This window comes from Haliotis rubra, unplaced genomic scaffold, assembly GCF_003918875.1.
Source record: "Haliotis rubra isolate DU_JTF1 unplaced genomic scaffold, ASM391887v1 Scf98, whole genome shotgun sequence".
Taxonomy (NCBI): domain Eukaryota; kingdom Metazoa; phylum Mollusca; class Gastropoda; order Lepetellida; family Haliotidae; genus Haliotis; species Haliotis rubra.
Window position 1 is genome coordinate 53566 of NW_025767723.1, and position 21047 is coordinate 74612.

The window sequence follows — 21047 nt, forward strand, 5'->3', positions numbered from 1 at the left end:
TGTGAATGGAGAAGCAAGAAAATCAATGCTGAGTGCCGGGGCTGATATTGACTACAGGATAGGTGATCTGACAAACCATCCTGACGTAACACGTCTCACAGAAGAACGGTTTTATCTTGATCGCCAAGGACCAATACGATTTGTCTTTGTGAAAGGAAATCCCCCACATCTCATCATTGTCTTTCACAGAATTGGCTTTGACCACCGGGGAATTACAGTCTTCGTAAATGACTTCATGAATATAGGTCAAGCTTTCTCACAGGGACAGTCTCTGAGTGATGTACAAAGTGCTCCAGATATGCCCATTGGTCCAGAAATAAGGACAATCCTTCAACCAAGATATGAACAGATAAAGGAATTTTGGATAAAAACACTTGAAACAGTTCCATACATTTCCTTTGCAGATAGGGCCGTGTCCTCCACACCACAAATGGACAGTATAAGTGTACAGAAAATTATATCAGCTGACCTGTTCCAGAAGTTGAAATCTTTCACTGACAAAGAAGGGTTGTCACGGTTCAAGTGCCTCGTAGGACTCGTTCAACTTCTTTGGTCAACCAGAGCAAATGGCCAGAAATTTGCCATGTCAACATACGTTGATCAAAGAATCTTTAGCCCAAAGTTAACAACATCTGTTGGAAGAGGAGTTAATTTTACACCTCTGTCCTGTGAAGTAAGAGATGATGGCAAATTGACAGTTGTTACATTTCTCAGAGAGAACAGTGCCATGCTTGAAAAGTGCATAGAGAATGGAATATTTCCTTTTGGGGATTTGATGCATTTCCTTCCAGAGGATGACTACAACAAGGTAATGACGTCTTTTGTCACATTTGGGAGTGATGAGATGAGGAACATGGGTGAAGGAAACGATATGCGTGGCGACTTTGGTGCCACTGTTCGGGTGAAAGCACTGTTTGGCCCTAACACAGAACTTTATTTTGACATCCTCAACAGGAACATGTCCAAGACAATAGCTATTGTCTTGTATGCCCGGAAAGATTGTTTTACAGAGAAACACATCCATATGATCCTCAACGCATTTTGGGGCTTACTTGAGGACACTGTGGCAAATCCACAGATTACAGTCCGGACACTACACTCTAAACCATACATCACACAACTTCAAGACAAGAAAACTCGTTTCTGACTTAGTACTTCAATCAATATGTGACGTTGTAGCATATACCATAGGCGATGACTACATTGTTAGTTCATTGTTTTCTCTCACATCAATAATGCTGGCATTTACTTTGTAAAAGAATAGCGATGCTGCTTCAAATGCATGGGTATATTTTACTACGATGTTGAAAGAGAGTGAATAGAAAGTGTCAAACAGTCACAGATGGGTAAGACCCGCCAAAGAAAACTGATATATACACGCTGAAAGTGTATTTACTTCATGTTCGTTAATGTCATGGAATTAATATCAAGTGAGGTAAGAAACTCACATATGTACTTTTTCCTATGTATTTTTGCTAATAGGTGTTCAGCTGGATCTGTACTATGACATGAATAGTATTGTACACATCTGTATTATAGCTATGTTATGTATCACGATTGTAGCCTTGAACAAACAAACATACATGCATGCTCACGCACGCAGGCACATACATGCATGCATGCATGCATGCATATACATACATGCATACATACATACATACATACATACATACATACATACATACATACATACATACATACATACATACATACATACATACATACATACATACTAGTCTATGTCTACGTCTAGTATCTTGAATATTATACAGGACACTCTTATTTGCACATTGTCTTCTCGTGTACATGATATATTTTGAACACAAAATGTTTGTATGTCTTACATCAGATGGAGATTTTTGTAAACACAAGAATGTTCTTATTTTATGACTATTTTCATATACTTCTACTTACATGTGGAAGGTGGTGTCTCAAATCTAAACATATACATAACCTTCTCGTCAATGTTTATGATATCCTGACAGAGCAGAGATATGGAGTGTAATGTGTCATTTTGAAATTGGTGGTATCACAAGTGGTATCACAAGCAGACGAAAGTCACTTTGGAAGTATATTGACTTTGTGTGCATTCACTAACGTAGAAACTCAGGTATGCTATGTCAACCAAGTCTAAGATAATAACTGAATTGAACTGTGGATACTGCTCACACTTGCAGTGGAGCTATACTTTATATCTTGGTTTAGTTAGTCAAACATATACATTATGGTTTCAAACATGTAACGGGTGAATGGCAAACTTGCACTTTCAGTGTCCTGAATGTTACATTGAACACTGTTATTTGTTCATTGACTTGTTGTGTTGATCTATGTATAATATATTTCTTTATTGAATTACTGTTTTCTTGTTGACACAAACCATCAACCCCTGTATACGTACCCCCATATTTGTATACAGTGTATTCTAGTACATTTGATGACGTAGATTACTTTTACAACCAGAATGTTCATATTTTATGATATTATTGATATTTTGTAACATATGTTATATTTGGGATTACACTTTCTTAGTAAAGTACAGATTCTAGTACTTAATCGCCAGCACACAAAGTTAGCCGATAATTTTCATGTTTGTAAGATGGGATTTATGGTGTTAGCACTCTATGTACAGTTCATGAAACTAAATGCTTCAGTCACTTTACCAACGTTGGTATATCGGCTGTAAATGATTTTATCACGTATTATTAATTATATAAATAACGTGGCAACTGTTCAAATACATTCAACATTTGAGATAGGTTCTAGACGTCCTAAACGGCAGTCCATACATGTGCCTTATTCTTTATGGTGTTTAATAAAACAACCCATGTAACTTATGCATTACTCACTATTCATGAGAGGATATTTTTCCATGCAGCCATATGGACGTCGACCTTTATCTAAGCAGTCCAAAACATATCTCGAGATTACACAATTGTCAATTATCAGTTACGTCCATATCATTATTCTTCTATCAGTCTATTTTTTGGAGGTTAGAATTTGGATGAAAGGGATTGTTATATTTTAGATTCTCTCGGTGGATTCCGTGGATAATACATTTACCCTTCAGTCGCTATGTCCTAAAAGGGAAGAAAGTCTTAACAGAATAGACAGAAATTGTTATTTATTTTACCCAATAAAGGAATAGGTGGGAAGATATATATTTAACGATTTAAGTGACATATATTCAAAGCTACAGGTTTGTGTGAAATCTGATTATAGAAGGTCAGATGTATTTAGCACATGTTGAGCCCATTTCTATTTATTCTCGTTATAAATGAGTTAGTTGGGGTTTAAGCAGAGGGCTGCTAGAGGTAAATATGTTCTTCAAACAATTGTTACTGTCAGTTACAGATGATCTTCTTTTGATAGATCTTCTCTGTGATTGGTTTCTAAATGAAAAAGGGATGTTTCTGTCTATAGTTTGAAATGGGGATTAGAGAATGATAATAATGGCTGAGACTGAAAAGAAAACTGTGACTTATTATGAATATATAGGCATTATCTTTTCTTCGTGGTTAATGGGGCTCAAAGTGTATGAAACTATGACTGTACAAGCTAAAGAGACTAGCTGTAAACTCTATAGTGTATTAAGAACTTTGCTAGCTGCTATTGACCTCTGTCAAAATATTGTTTCCTAAAAACTGCAACTGCATACCATCAAAACTCGAAAATTCTATACTACTTGTTCATGTTTAGATGTCTGCAGAAATTGTGTCCATCTCAGCACACTTTACATAAATTCAATAAAGTGGGGAGGATGACTTCAAAAATAAATAGCCTGCGCGGATTTGATATGGCACTTGACTTTTTTTACTATTTTAGACTCCACCCAAATACCCGACTCAAAATGTAAAGAAACAACCTACAAAACAAGTTATTGTACTGTTTTAAAGCAGTCCTAAATATCTAAAAAACCTCCTTCATGCTAAAATACAATTATTACGGACGATTGTCACTTTCATTAATAGATTCTTTCTATCTCATTTTATTTTATGTTTATGTAGCGCTATGATCATGCATTCGAATTTAACACATAGTTATGAATGATAAATATACTAAATCAATCTGTTCTCATTCAAGAGTGGATATGACATTTTACCAACATTCATCTTCTAATTAGTGAGACGATAATGGACGTAATTAACATTAATTGAATCCCTACGCTCATCCCCAGTTTGTTTGCCCTTATATATCTGGTGTCTAATACCTTTACCCGACTGCATATTCTTTGGATTCAAGATGACCTTATGAAATATCAGGTAAACATGTATGTCCACGTTCATCCATTTAACCCTCGTTTGTTAAAATATGGATATTGTCATAAACGTACGAGCCTACATCACACAAATGCATTAATTTTCTAATTTGTTAAAAATGGCACTAGGAGGTACATTCTGGTAAATGTCTCAAAATAGTTTAGGCATAACGTGTATGATGTTTGGTAAAATAAATATGATGATTGTATTGTGCCTCTTTCTTATATATTTATGTGTTGATAGATAATGCACATTAATGATATTTGTATATATGGACTCTTTCCATACGTTTAAAATCAGTGAAGTAGCGAATCTCTGTGATGACGCAATGCATATCGCGAGCCTCTTCTGTCACTTTTCTATTGTTTTCTATTTCTATTTCTATTTAGTTCTATTGTTACAAAATATACTAGTATGTCATTACTATTGTTACGCCTTATGGAAACTGTTCAAAGGATCATGAAGGGCAGTTATTCTCTGGCGTTGATGTCATGTTATGATTCCATAAAATATTTTTTTTTAAATGAAAAAAAGATGTCATGTATGTTTATAAGAGCTGGGTGTAATGAGATAACGTAGACATGAGGTTAAACATGTCATGTTTGAGAACCACCGACCTTCCGCTGAATGTAAAGACGCTCTATCCACTACATCACAGTTAAGAAAGTGTTACCTGGTTTAATATGTATGTATACCGACACCACAATTCCTTGACGATGTTCTCAATCTCCAGTTTCGTTCCACTTTACATTCGTGGCTATGTGATGTTTGGTCAATACTTTAAATAGAGTATGTGTCTAACATCACAGAAGTATTACAATACATGGATGAACAAGTAACATATGTTATATTTGAGATAACACTTTCTTAGTACAGTACAGATTCTAATACTTTTGTTGGGTTGAGTCCCATCCGGGATTCGAACCCACAGCCTCAGAGTCAGGCACCTAATCGCCAAACCAACCTAACAAAAGTACTAGAATCTGTACTTTACTAAGAAAGTCTTATCCCAAATAAACATTGTTAAATTTGACCACTTTCTAAATAGCATTGTGTATTCATGGATGAACAACTTCATTGTTACAGTGAAAGTAAATGATGATATCCATATATCGTAATCCTTCCTTGCTGCTCGAACCTCTAAATGCCTTTCATAGACGTTTGTGTGTGACATTTACATCACTGAGCAGATCAAAGTCACTGAAATCAGATATGAATATTAACACAAAACACTAAAATTAGAATACAAATGCTCTCTGGGAGACAAATATTTGCTTTATAGAACTAAAGGGCTAAATATTTGTTGAAAATACAAATAGGGGCTCGTCCGTAATGATGAACTCAACCTTTTGTATCCGGTTGGTGCTTAGATGTCTAACGTGACCTCTTGTGCGGTATGGAGCGTGTAATTGATAAATTTCATTCATTTGTTCACATTTTCAAACTCCCACCCATGCTCCCCAGGGCAGTTAACTCACTTTCATCATTACATTAAATGAAGTTTTGAACACTACATTCAGATTTTTTTTCTTTAATTCACTGCTAACTGCTTTTCTTCATCTCTTACTTTCACAAAGGTACATACGATGTTCATTAGCAACCACTACTGGACCTCTATTCTTCAATATCCACATAGACAGTTTATTTCAGTACTTCAGGCTCAAGGCCCCTGGTACGAATGCAGGATAACAAATTAACATTTGCCACGTGATTCAGATATTAAAATTCGATTACTTTTTTACTCTAAGACAAAATATTATGGTAGTCAACTTCTTCTTTATTGTATACACAACGTTTCTGGGCTTTTCCTTGTCCCTTCGTCAGGTGAATGTTTACACATTTCTAAATACAAACACATTTTAAAAAAATATACAGGAACAGCATGTATCAGATCTCGAGTATCAGAGTTTAAAAGATTTAGCAGTATCTGGCGGTGTTTGAATCTATCCTGCTACATAGGGAGATATTTATACCTTAAATTAGAATATCTTTCACACATTAATAAGACATGATATTCGCCCACTCCTTCTAATAAAAGGAGAGTTTGTACAAATACCGTCCATGATATCACTATTTTTGGACCTGCGACATACATTTACATTACAATTATGCAGAGAAATTCTGAATTTACAATAAGCTCTTACTAAATTCTTAAGGATTAAACGCGTTACATATCTTTCCGTTTGAAACAATGGCTTCACCTTACTATAATTACTGAGATAGAGCGATGTACAAATATCACAGTGCCATTGTTGACAAAATATATCCTTCAAAATTTGTTTAAATGAAAATAGAAATAATTGTGAATCCCCCACATCTTGAGATACCCATCCATATGAAAAACCAGTTACAAATACTAAATTCCTAACACCTGAAACCCAAATATTCTTGCCTTTATAACCAAGTGTCTTCAGAATTATATAACACTGATGTAGATATCGATCTGGAGACATTCTTAGTAACTTAATCCAATATTTAATTACCCTTAATTGTCTGTCTACAAAAATGTCACCAAGGATTGCCTTATTAGAAGCAAACTTACCAACACCTTAAAAATGTTTAAAATATGAAGTATGGACCTTTTCAATCACAAGATAATACTTAGCACCCCATATTTCAGAGTCATTTAGGATAACAGGCACAATATTTTCTTCAAAAATGGAACTCGCTGTGAGGAAGGATACAAATCTGTTTATTCTTGAATAAATTATAAAGGGGCATAATGCATGTGTTTGCCTGGGTAGCGAATTACTTACATGCTGCAGACCACGTCAGTATATAAGAAACATAACACCTAAATATTTGTAATAAGTAACTACATTTAAGGAAGATGAACCAAGAAACCATTTTAATTTTTTGCAAAAACCCCATTATTTCTAAAAAACATCACTTTGGTTTTGCTAAGATTTACTGCTACTCCCCATTGGGTACAATAGGATTGTATCCTATCTACACGCATAAGAGTTAACATTTAATTAATTAACCTATACATGTATACATGTACTGGCAATTTGGGACTTACCTCATACCTTTTACATGTGTTCTTGAAATTGTTATATGTCGCATGCCTTAATCTAAATATAGAACGCTAGTGCAAAGGAATACCCGTTTTTTAAAATTTCATGTTAAACATATTCCGTTTGGTTTTAGGGAACATTGTGAAATTTGTTTGATTAGTTTAGTAAAAGGAAAAAGACATTTAGATATAATTGCAAGATAGATATTGCACCCTTTATACGTTTTGCCTTCATTTAAAGTCAGCATCAAATCCTGGCGATGTAATGATAATACTCAATTGGTTTTATTAATTTGAATTTCACGAGACTCGAAATCATTCTTAATGTACTTCGAGTTTGTGAGTGATTTAGGAGTTAAGCTTCCGCTTGTCAGCAAACATCATGACATGTCAGCTTGGTTTGGGGGGGGGGGGGAGCCTGAAGAGACGCAGATCTTGCAAATTTATCACTTTGATAAACTTAGACAAACCCTGAAACATTGATTTGGCGAACAGGATTTCTGGCACAAATAAGAAACGATTCTCTACAGAACGAATTGTGGCGTACATTAGACGGCCACTCATGGCCAGCAAGCTTGTACTTGCCATTACAAAGATGTACGACTAACAAGCTTAGGAGCCATCGAATATGAATATTACATTTAAATAATTGTCTTAGGCAGATCACATTACGATTTTACAAAGCGGCTGACATGTTCAAAGAACTTTAAACGTTGGGCGAGCGCTACTCAGAACGGCATTGTACGAGGAAGAAAATATAAACGTTGAGCTAGCCCAAGTCATCAGTTCATCATATAAGGAAGAAACCATGTAAGAGTGGTCGGCGAAGGTAGAAGCAGAACGGAAAATGTCTATAATACGAAGAACGTTTACGTATGTTACTGAACTTGTGATAGTCACAATATGACTGATAAGCTGCCGATGTGAAATTAATTTTACACACCATATCCATTATACCGAGGCCAGGACGTCTGTGCGTACGAAACGTATGCCAAATCCGCCCTCATACGTCACGGTTCTTTGCACAGGGTTGCAACGTTTAGACTGACCAGGATCCTTTGATACTGGGTTCGAATCTCAGGTTGATCCTGATAATGATTCCCGGTTTGTCAGCACCGTGCCAGTGCCAGAAGGCTTCACAACAAATGGTCTCCTTGGGGTTCCCTTCAACAAGAAGCTGAAACACTCTTATACAAATAGGGTTCATAATACAAACGTTTAAGCAAGGCATGATGACACAGAACTCGTCTTTTTGACACAATTAACGTGTATTCTATTCGTCTCGTGTACATCAAATCAATTACAACCCTGACTGAAGTTACCCTTAGACCCTATTTCAGAATCACGTTATTCCTTTCAATGAATGTTAAGTTGTCACCACAGAATCTAGATCAGTTGGCTCGTACCGGTCCCACCGCTCCATTGTGACACCCTTGTCCTTCTTTATTGTGTTACATTATTCTGATTCCTCTCCACATTTATATTGTTCTTATTCAAATTATTTGAAGCACTTATATTTAAATGTTTATTTCAATTCTCTCTACCGTGTGCCGACTCCAATATTTCTGACGACAATGGAATGTACAACACATCTGCAGATGGCCTTGTGTATTGCATGTGGAATTTGATTTCTTTCATGACAAAAAACAGTCACCATAGACAGTGCCACTTCAATATACAACTTGTCTGAAAATTGCCTAAGTGTTTGAGATTCAATAGCAATTTTGAATTCACTGGGACATAGTATTGATTGTCTCCATTCTCAAGTGGTGCAGAACAGGAACGGTGTGTGAACTGCTGCAGAATGGATGGTCAACAATATGTCATTTGTGTCACTGTTTTGCAGTATTTAAAGATATTTCTGAAGAGAAATCGTTAATATTTCAATCCAGTCCAAGTAGATAGCATAAAAAACAACAACACATATAAATAATAAAAAGAAATCACTACAAAAAGCAGTGTTCATTGTACGACAACTTTGACATGTATATCATGCGTTTCCATTAACTATGGGATCCAGGATTCGAAACCCCTGTCATATATATCTTTGTCGCAGTGACAAATGGGCCACACTCCTAGGTTTATAATAGATATCCCATCATCTGGACATGTCGTTTACAAGTACACAATTGAATGATGATGTGACAGGTAACCAGAGAAAGTGACTCATATTTCTCACATTGAGATCCATACATAGAGATTCAGAGTGATTAAAACCTCTCCACAAGACTATAAGAGTAGGAATGACTTCCAATTTTTTTTATTAGTCCACTTCTCCTTTATCCTGTATTTCACAAATTCTGAGCTATCATCGTTTCCTCTTATGGAAATTTCAAAGGCCGTTAGACGTATTGTATATGCCGAAACGTTCTTTTATAAGAATACCTTTGTGAAACCTTCATTTCAGACAGTTCAGATATGGGCAGTGATAAAAATGATGTGCTATTCAATTCTCAATTTTAACTTGTACCATTAGTTTCCATATCATTTTAAAGGTGAACACATTCCTCATGGATAAAAGAGAATGAATGGCAAGTACGTTTGCTATACGAGAAACTTGTTTACAAACGTGAATAATTAAATATTTTGACAGAACTGTTCTTGGATCTTCGCTGAGATTGCAAAGGGGTCTTCCTGAACCAATAAAACCTTTCTATATTCTAAGTAGTTGTCCAGAACTTAGATGAACCATTGCTTAAATATAATGCAATACCGTCTTGCTCTACAGCATATCTGATGCCCCAACCGAGTTTAAGCCTTCATTACAGGCACAGGGGTTCGAGTGGCGAAAACCCATTGTATTATATACAATTCTGTGGGGAATGAACAATGAATGAATGAATGAATGAATGAATGAATGAATGAATGAATGAATGAATGAATGAATGAATGAATGAATGAATGAATGAATGAATGAATGAATGAATGAATGAATGAATGACCATCATACATCTGTGTGCTCAGTAACCGGTATTTCACCTCCAGAAAAGAGAGACAGCATTTCATCTTCTGGGAGTAATTCTATTTGTACAGATACATTGACGTGAAAAAGATCTAAAAGTTTGGAAAAGAACTGATTCCTGTTGTACACATAGTGTTCACAATGTAGAATTATATGGCAGTCATAGTCATAACAGTGTCTTTCACAGAGTTCACATATTGCCAAAAGTGGCGTAAAACCTTATTCACTCACTCACTCTGGCTCATGATGTATAATAACAACCATGAGTCTTTATCCAACGCTTTACATAGCGTCTGAAACGATGTACACTGTTAATAGTTTACATGAACCGTCTTAAACAACGCATCAACTTGATGAAAAGGACAAAGAACAGTTTCTTGTCCGATAAAGCACAAATTTCATAAGCATGCGTTTATGACTAACTATCAAAAGCTGAGCATTTTCATTCCTGCCACTCGTCACAAGGACATGCAAAGGCAAGTCAATTGTTCACCTGAAAAGTCAATCTTGGGGATATAAAACAAACTATCGCTGTACGCTGTGCAATATTCCGTCATCGCCAGCCTTTGTTTACAAACAACGTGATGCAGCTGAAATACTGCTGAAACAAATATCTGCTCATAATATAGTCACAATTGTACAATTGAGATTTCTTATGAATGTGGAAAGGGTTTTGTCACTTCTATTTGATGTCTTATTTTCACAACTGTTAATATATATTATCGAACTTGACTTTAAAGAGCGTCTTATCCTGTCAAATTATTCGAAAATGTTGTTTGATCATGGTTACAACGTTCAATACCTCAGCAGCCTTATTAACTTGAGTGAGCTGTTTATTAAAATGTTTTGACACTTTTTTTAATTTGAATGAATTAGGTCAGCCAACAATGTAAACCTCAAATGACCCATCGATGATAGATAGATATATAAATACGACCCTCAACAGATGTATCTATTATAATAACCAACACGTCGACATGCATTAACCCTACACAATCAAAAATGATTGTTTACCATATACATTCTCATTTCTCATTCTTTTACGTGAGAAAACACCTCAAAGATGTTTCATAACAGGAAAATTAGCATTTAGTTTTAAAATATATATGGAAACTTGTAATACTTACATTTTTAACATATATGGTCGAAGGTCTTATCGAAGTGGTACTTCTCGAAGTCCGATTCGGCTCCAATTGTAAATATGCCAAGATCCTTAATCTCCTTCAACTTTAGGAGAGGTTCTGTTGGAAATCCAGCCCTTTTAATTCTTAGGGTCCTCTTGTCTGTCGTAGATGAAGGAGGTGTCGTCCTCCTAGATCGTCAGTAAGACACGGAAAGTTGGAACAAAGTCCCTCTTGTTGAACAGTGTTTGTTCCTCCAGAAGCTGGTTGATTACCCACTTTAAACGTCTCGACACTTGATAATTTAGGAGTAGCCCCCTAACAGAAATCTGAAATTCACTCTTATCGTTGTTAAAAAGTCCCCCGCCGTGATATTGCTGGAATATTGCTAAAAGCGGCGTAAAACTAAACTCAGTCAGTCAGTCAGTTAAAAAGTAACAGCAAAGCCATTATCATGAACTTGAGGAAACTGTTTTGTCTTTTTTGAAGAAATTTCTACCGAGGGGTTCATTTTATACAAAATGTTTATTCGTGGGTTGATCGAAGTGGGGCGTAAGTTCTAAACATTCTGATTAATCCAAAAGAACACACAAAAAATGCGCTGAGGGGTTGATTTGTTAGATATTACGTCAATTTTAATTTTCTCAAAATGTTGGAGGGGTGTGTAATAGTTCTTACTGAATCATATATGTTTCTATTCCTGTGCACGCCTTAAGTAGTAAAAACATATTTTTTGCAGTAACTCATGCACTTTCCTCTGGGTGTACGTGTGTGTGTGTGTGTGTGTGTGTGTGTGTGTGTGTGTGTGTGTAGGTGTCGAGAGGTGTTGAGTCAGAAGAAAATAAATAAATTTAGGAACATGCAGTGAGTGCAATCGAGCAACAATACCATTCTTCCTACGCCTCTGATCACACACACACGTATCAAGTGACCCTATTTACTTGAGACAAACAGATGTGAAATATGAACCATTGTTGTGTAGGTGTAGATCTAAGCCATATGGAACTTCTCTATCCCTGATCTATATGGGTCTACCAAGATTAAAACAGTTTCACCATCATCCACTTTAAAAGATGCCTATACGGATTTTCATGACAACTTATTTAGGGTTTGATACTGTCGCAATTAGGGGATAAAATTTAGTACAGAAGTAAACACTCTTCAACACGTTGACTGACACCACGAGTATACGAGTTCGTAATATCAATGTCTATTCAAATTTACCACTACGCGTTATCTCGATCGTAGCTGCATCAGCGGTATTTGAAAAAAAGGCCAGGTTTCACAAGCTTGGTAAAACAGGTACAAGAAGCAATCGTCTCCTGGCAGTAACAAAGAATGTCAGGAGATGTTTGTTTCTTGTGCCTATTTTGCCAGCATGTGAAACTTGTTTTCAAATACCGCTGATGCAGCTACGAGATAACTCGTAGTGGCAAACTCGACTAGAATTGCCACTACGAGTATACTCGTGAGACACAGTCAATGTGTTTAGACTATCGTCCAGGTCTAAGTTCATTACCCTCGCTATAACACACTCAATGTAATTTTTCAGAGAAATCTCGCGTGTGTGCGTTATAACGAGTCAAGTAGGGAATCATGTCACTGCGGGGGAATTCAGTGTTTTGGACTTTATGAAAATATTATGAAAGATTTTCATAGTAGGTCCTATGAAGAGCCCTGATTGTTTTTTTAAATTAGTAGTCTACAATTACATGAATATGTGTGATATTCATAAATCCCGACTAGTAGAAGACAAAATTATTCCCATAGCTTTTAGTTTGCATTTTTGACTGCTCTCTGAGTGTAAGTAATGTGGTAAATTATGTCACACACCATGTTCTCTCAGAGGGTGTAAAATAGCGACGACCTTCCACTATGACTAGTTCTTACAGCAGAAACACGTAGACAAGAAATGACTAGGGGGGCGGGCATGTGTTTCTTTTCCTGTGCACGCCTTAGTAAAAACATATCTTGCAATAACTCATGCACTTTCCTGTGTGCACGTGTATATATATATATATATGTGTGTGTGTGTGTGTAGGCAGGGGCGGATACAGCTTTTTGAGATAGGGGGGTGCACACTATTGAGAAAAGGGAGGGTGCACGCTTCATTTTCACCCGAGTTTCAATGGTCATTTAATAAAATTTCAGGACAAAAGTGGGGTGCGCACCCCTGCACCCCCCACCCCCCTCTGGATCCGCCTATGTGTGTAGGTGTCTAGATGTGTAGGAAAGCTGAGTCAGATGTAATATGCAATCGTGCAACAATAGCATTTGTACATTTCCGATATCCCATGTATGTACCAAGTGACACTATTTTTGGCCTACCTTTAGAATACAGCACCACAAACTTTAAAAATACGTCATAATACCCTTTTACGTAATGTAATGTGATTTTGTTCGAAAGCAATGTTATTTTTTTAACAACAGATGAAATTCACACCATCTGGATGTCATAGTTGTGTAGGCGATCTCATGTATACCGTTGCTTCATTACCCTCACTATAACACACCCTGTGAAATTTCCAGAGCATGAACTGGCAAACCTCGCCTCCGTGCGTTATGAAGAGTGAGGCAATAGGGCCCGTAAGTCTCGCGAGGCGCTACTTCCGCTACTAGATTTCCGGTGACATGCGAATACGCAAGAACCAGAGGCGTGTTCAGAACCGCGGGCGCTTGGTTACAATAAACCATTCGTGACCAACTCATGTTGTTCCGGGACAAACCGAATAGCTTCTTTATTATTTTCTTAAGGGTGAAATACTGTAAATATTGGTGAAAATAAAAATGGTTTTGTGATTTTCACTGAGTAGAATATCACTTTTGCCTGGAACTACGAAACGCGAACTACGAAATCGATGTCTCGATCATTTATAAACAATGATCAAAATAAAATAAATAGAATATTTTGCTAATGTCAATGGTTACGCAACTCGTGAACATATCAACTTTTTCAGACCACTCGATGACATATACATGTTATTTGACAACATTAACAAAATTTCCTCCATGTCTTCTTTTGGGGGGTTACGGGAAGGGGCGAGTGGTGACGAATGACATTAAACATGATCGCCATCTTGGTTCGCTTGGCGAGGCAGCTGTCAGAATGGTTCGCGTGCGCGCGCGGGCGCTCGAGCGGGCACAGGCGTTCAGGATCGAGCGCTCGCTAGCGTTCGCGGGCACTCGCGGTTCTGAACACGCCTCAGTTGTGGTGCCAAATTGCGCGACCGCCTAATATGACCTTACTAGACCGGACCAAGTGTACTACCGTGCTTGGCTGTCACAGCTGGTGACAGTCGTAATAATTGGATCATTTGGGGACGATAAGATCGAAAAATTATTATTCCTTCAAGGATTATCGGTTCCTTACTGACAACCGACAACCATGAGTCAATTCGAAAACATATGAGTACCTTTCTTTAGCTATAATATAATTTTGACAACCAGTGCAGTTCTATCGCTAAACGTGTTTCTTTTCAGTATCGCGGACAGTGTTTGTCACAAAACATATTTCGGGAATCAATGACATGGTTAACGTAAAATGCATGGAGTAATCTGTATTTATATTGAATTAATAAAACTATTAATTAATATACTGCTATTCATAAAACAGCCATGTGTTACCAACTTTATCAAGTTGATGTTCTATTCATATTTGGCCACATTGACTCTGTCATTTCCCTTTTCAATTAAAGTATGTAATTCCAAATTAGAATATTTTTGTTTGTTTAATTTGTTATTTATTTTCTAAATACATTTGTTATGCTGCAGCAATATTTCGTAACTATTCCAAATTAAAAACTATTTTTTACATATTCGATATATTTATATTTGTTAGGAACTATTTGAGATCAAATTAAAAACTATTTTTTTACATATCAATATTGATATGTAAAAATAGTTTTAAATTAAAAAACACTTCGCTCTACCACCATGTATAGTGTAATAAAACACACTTTTGCCCTGTGTTTTATTACACTATACATGGTGGTAGGGCGAAGTGTATTTCTTTTCTAAGATGCCAAATTTAATACTTTCTAAAGATAATTACGATTAATTTAAGGCAGAAAACAAACGACGGTGTCGGTGACCTAAATTAAGAATCCTCGCACAGGGCTAACTGGCGCGCTGTTCTATTGATGTGTCTGTTGATGACGGTTTACGTTCGGATTAAATATCTTCTCTGAATTATTTTAATTACATCTGTCATTAACGTAAACCATATGGGGCAATATGAACGTAGCATTTCTACTACCAGCGTAAGTTTAGATCAGTACATCCAGAGGAAGTTGAGTAGTCAAGCGACATTCCACAATTGCATTGTGGGAATGTAAACATTACGAACGTTACCGTGTCGCTGAAAACTTGTGAGTCGAAATGACACATTTTAACCGTCGTAAAACATAAACGTAATGTTTCCACCAGTGATGTTAGCTGCGTGAAGCAACAGCAAACCAAGAAACTGGATGCAACGGTGTAGTTTACTGTAGGAGGCCGTACGAGGCGATGACAACTGACATGCATCGTGACGTCGCTTACATTGTGACGTAATGTAAAATGGTTCGATTACGAGGGGGGCACACTAGAATGGCGCAGTGACGTGATAACGTCATTCAATTGTTACGTCATCAAAAAACTAAACCTTTATTGTCAGGCTAGCTATTCTCGAAACTTCGTAAGTCCTACGAACTTCTTAAGCCCATTCTCAACACATTGGCTACGATCAAAGTTAAGAATTCTTAGGGCTACGAACGTTTCGAGAATAATAATGTATTTTTTTTTCGATTGTTCTAACCGCTAGGCATCTTAGAATTTGGAATAGTCACAAAATATTCAATAGAGACAATTGGCTTTATGCAATGTAAAAAATGCATGTGTATAAATACTTGAGGTACTTATATAAATACTTTGTAAACTAGTTGGTAGACTTAATAATTTTACTCTCTTCCAAGTCCAAGGGATGATTGTATGCAAGTTCAGGTGACAGAATGACTCAAAGATACAAGAAATAATTGTTTTGTTTTGTTTTGCAAATGTGAAAGAAAATGCATTATCAATTTACTTTGGATAGATGACAGGGATCTGCATGTGTCAAATTGTTTCTTTGCCATGCTGTAAATATACTGATAATGATATATTGAATACAGGGATTGGGATGGAGACCTTCGACAATTTCAGGATTATTAGCCATTTTCTGAATTTAGAATGGGCCACTGCCCTTGTATCAATAGTAAACTTCAAAATTTTAATGGGGCATTTTTATTCTAATGTGCAAAATGGCCCCTGTCTTTCCAAATGCCTGGAATAAATAGCAGTTCTTGTAACATTATAATTTTTTTAATAAATATATGAACTTTCCCATTTATGGTGACGTTTTTATTCACACAAGAAGTCATAGTATCACAAATCAATCAACAGTTTGACAAATTAACCTTGATGGCATGGTTACAATTATTTCGGTTACTACTGTCAGATATTCAAAACAAAAATGTGAAAACCCTCAGCCTTATGAATATTCATCATGAAACAATTATTTATCAAATTATGTAAACATCATTTTAGAGGTGATATATAAAAACTGGTTGTTGGACAATATTTTATTACACTTTGTACTAGATGTCTTGGAGTGAGTGAACTATGTACTATGATCTAAAGTACATGAGTGTTACTTAGTTCTTGGTTATGCAGGGGTGAGGTTCTGCTATGCTGTAAGCAAAATATGAAGCAGCACACAGCACCTTCAAGTCACAATTGGCCAAAATGCAAGACCAAATACACTCAAAATATGGAGTAATCACTCAGACATTTTTCTGTATTGTAAAATATACTGATCAATACATGGGAAACTAAATGTGCATATATACTATGTCATGACGTAGATTCTGCAGACACTGGCTGATAGCAGCATGAGTATGATTACTTGTCATGTAATATAGTGTTTTTCACCCATTTTAAGTAACTTATATATTCCAAATATTCTGCCAATGAGGCCAAGGTTGGTAACTGGCATTCAATATTTTCCACTATACAGTTAGACCAATATGTTTTAAATAATGGAAAAGAATAATGTGTACTGGTTATTGTGCTGTGAACCAGTGTTGTAATCTTACAGCAAACAAAAACAAAGAATTTCATATTTCAACAAAATGCCATGTCATGTAGAATCACATGCCTATGCCATTGATTAAGTTTAACTTTTCATTGGTAAGCATGTTTTTTCATGGAAACTGGAGTAGTAGGGTAACCTAGTGGTTAAACTGTTGACACTTGTCACACTGAAGGCCCGGGTTTGATTCCCCACATGTGTGCAAAGTGTGAAGCCCATTGCTGCTCTCCCCAGCAGGATGTTGCTGGAATATTGCTAAAAGCGGTGTAAAACCCAACTCTCTCACTTGGAAACCTTTGCTATATACACTGAAAATCTAATCTCCTACATCCATCGTTGTATATTTACTGTCAAATCAATATAATGGCTAAAAGCAGAAATCTTCCAAACCATTCAGTTGTGCTTGCTTTATCCACACTTAAAAAACAATAAACAAGTTTTAGAACTATTCTGCAATTTTATTCCAAAGAAATAATTACTCATAACATATCAAACATTCTTTGCATTTCCCAGATGCTAAACCTGAAAAAATACTGTAACAGTATCATCTGGAATACAAATGTTCTTTCATGGTCACTCATCTAAATTCTCACTGAATTATCTGAGAGTCCCAAGATGTCACAAGACTTTCCACAACACCTTGCTGGTTACAAGCATTTCCTGTTCCAGCAAGTGTCCAAAGGATGATGTGTAGGGCTTTAATATGTTTCATAACTGTATATACAACACTTCAATGACTTGCTGTTTCTTCATTTGCAATGTACTAGTATATTGCTTGACCACCAGATGTTAAAAGAAATCTGAAGATCTGTTTCAGTTTGTGTTGCTCTTGATGTCAATGGTAATTGTGGTGATAAAGAAATCTATTCCTCCTTCTTTCTCCTCTTAAAGATGTGCATCTGTTCCAACTGAAAAAAATACACAACACGTGAGACCAAGTATGATATACTTAATAAAATGTAAACAGTTCCTTACAATGATGACATCAAGATATTATTGATAAATTAAGCATGTGGATGTTATGTTTAACTGAACATGCTGCACCATAACCAAATGCTAAATGGGGTTGTAATAATATATTAATCAAGCTCATATTACAGAATACATTTGTGAGACACACCTATTCAGTGTTTCAGAGCTATTGGTATCAATCAAAGTGTGGATATAATCATCATTGTTTACACGCTATTAAATTATTATTTAATTCATTACATTTATTTTTTTAGAATTACACCTGGATTTTCATTGCACATTAAGTTATCTTCTGGATAATTCCAACTGCAAGATACTTTATTGACACAGTTTTTTGGGTACACATGCATTATACCTGATACCTGCCTGCCATATTTTATTAGGTCCCCTCTCCGGGGGACAATAAAATCCCACTGTAAGATATCAAATGCAATCAAACGATTCACCAATCTGCACACATGTCAACTCCACCCTTACTGTGCGTGCCATGCTTAAACAATACCAGCCTTTAAATGAAAACAAAGAAATCCATGTAACAAACTTACCTCGACTAATGTCAGCCTGAAGACGACGCTGTGACAACTCTGCATCTGTTTGGCAAATATTCACGTGCTATTCATGCAGCATTGCCATAGTGCTTTAGCAGTCCATGGTCTGTTACATGGCATAGGTTTCTGATTCACACAGCCAGTGTCGAGTATGATTATCCACGGCATACCCCATGTAACAGTGTTATCGCCATTGCCGAAAAACGTTGTTTGTCACCGGAAGTAGCGATATCCAGCCAGGGGAGATAACCGAAACAACTCCACTCGTAAGCACAAAAACATGGTCAGAAAAAGGTGTCAAAACAGGGGGGTGCTTTTACGCGCATTTGTAACGTTGCCTCTGATTGTACAAAGAATACAAATGCACCAATGGAAAGACGGATAACAAAGCTAGAGACACCTTTTTTCATAGTTTGACAAATGTGACGTCAAATGTTGACTTTGTGAAGGTGAAAACTTCCGACGTGTAAAAAACATATTTATGCAAAGCGCACATGTCTATAAAAAATCTCATAGGTAGACGAATTATCAAGCTTCAATCTGCACTATTAATTGTATTTTTTGAACAACGTGTTCATGTCGAAATAAAAATGAAAAGGACCCCACCGTCTATACCGGAAGTAACTTTCCCTAGCGATCAAGTGACAGACAGAGCCTGCCAGCTGAGATCGTGTTTGTCTGCAAGCGTTGAAATATCGTCTTTCTACGAAATAGGTGAGTGACAACATTTTTCATGCTTGCAGTATGATGTATCCTGAACTAATGAACGAATATACACCATTTATTACCGCCGATCAATCCAATTTTAATATATACTTGGCCTAAATAAAGTGCACACTGGGTTGACATATTTTTGTGTGAAATTGACATGGTTATCAAAAATGAAATACTACTGACAGTGAATGACAGTAAACGTGATTGTGTGTTACTGTTAGTATATACAACTTAGCAACATTTGGCAGTTGACCATGGCAACATCTTTTGTATTATCTCTGTTTTCAGTTACATTCCAGTTGCAAAATTCCTTCACATTTTAAGTTATATAAAAATTACCATTGTTGATGAAATAACAATAATATATAATCAATTATTTACTGTTTAAGCTTGGGGCCATTAAATTGTCACGATCTAATTTGTGCCATATTGTTAAGAAAATATATTAATTTTTATTTTCCTTAATTTTCAGGACCAGGCCTGACCAACTGAAGAGAAGAAGCCAGACTACTTATGTTTTGCAAAGTGACAGAGATTGGTCGCTATTGTTTCTTCAGATTTTATTATTATCATGCAACTTGACCTGTATGCTGTTTTTGTGATTTATTTTAAGCAGTTATACCTGCCATATATTGACAGTTTGTGATAGAGTTGAAAGCGCAGGACTGGATAGCGCTCATTCAAAGAAAATGTTTCTTCCTCATATGTTGTGCATTGATCTGCATTGATCTTTGCCAAAATGGATTCATAAGTCCCAGGATCATGAAATAACTTGCAACTGAAACTGTATTTGTTGGAAACTATTTGCTTAAGTATTTATGATCATATTCAAAAGACACCTAGACCACGGCCTCTAATATAAATATCAGATATGGTATATAATGTTATTAAGGCTTAGCTAAGATTTGTTCATGCTCCCTGGGCCAGGTTTAGTTTCAACCCTGTGATATATATTTTTTGTATTATGTAGGAGTTTCTAGAACCTTATTTATTCATTTGTTGTGGTACATACGCTGTCTGTAGAAAGGAGCAAGATGTCCCTATTTTACTTGAATTTTACTTATTTTGACTCCAGAGACTTTGGTTAACATGAAACTTGCCTTGTATGCATGTATTGTCATTTTCTAGTCATTAATACATGTCATACATGGCCAAATTGTAATGGTAATTAAACAGCAGAAATGGGCACCACTGTCAGCGACAGATTTTGCTGTTGAATGTGTTAGATATATCACTTTTATTGCAAAAATAGATAGACATGATGCCAATAAACAACTACAATGCATACAAGTATTTTTCAGAACTGTAGAATTATTTTTGAAAATACCCTAGCCAATATATGGCTGGAAAGA

At 36.2% G+C, this 21047-nt stretch overlaps 1 long non-coding RNA gene across 1 annotated transcript; it reads right to left on the minus strand.

Moving 5' to 3' along the window:
• Positions 1 to 39: 39 nt before the first annotated feature.
• LOC124265441 lies at positions 40 to 19752 on the minus strand. Its single transcript, XR_006895454.1, has 3 exons — positions 19742 to 19752; positions 16046 to 16047; positions 40 to 219 (listed from the first exon to the last, which is right to left on the minus strand). It is a non-coding gene; the product is annotated as an uncharacterized LOC124265441 (long non-coding RNA).
• Between the last annotated feature and the right edge of the window lie 1295 nt (positions 19753 to 21047).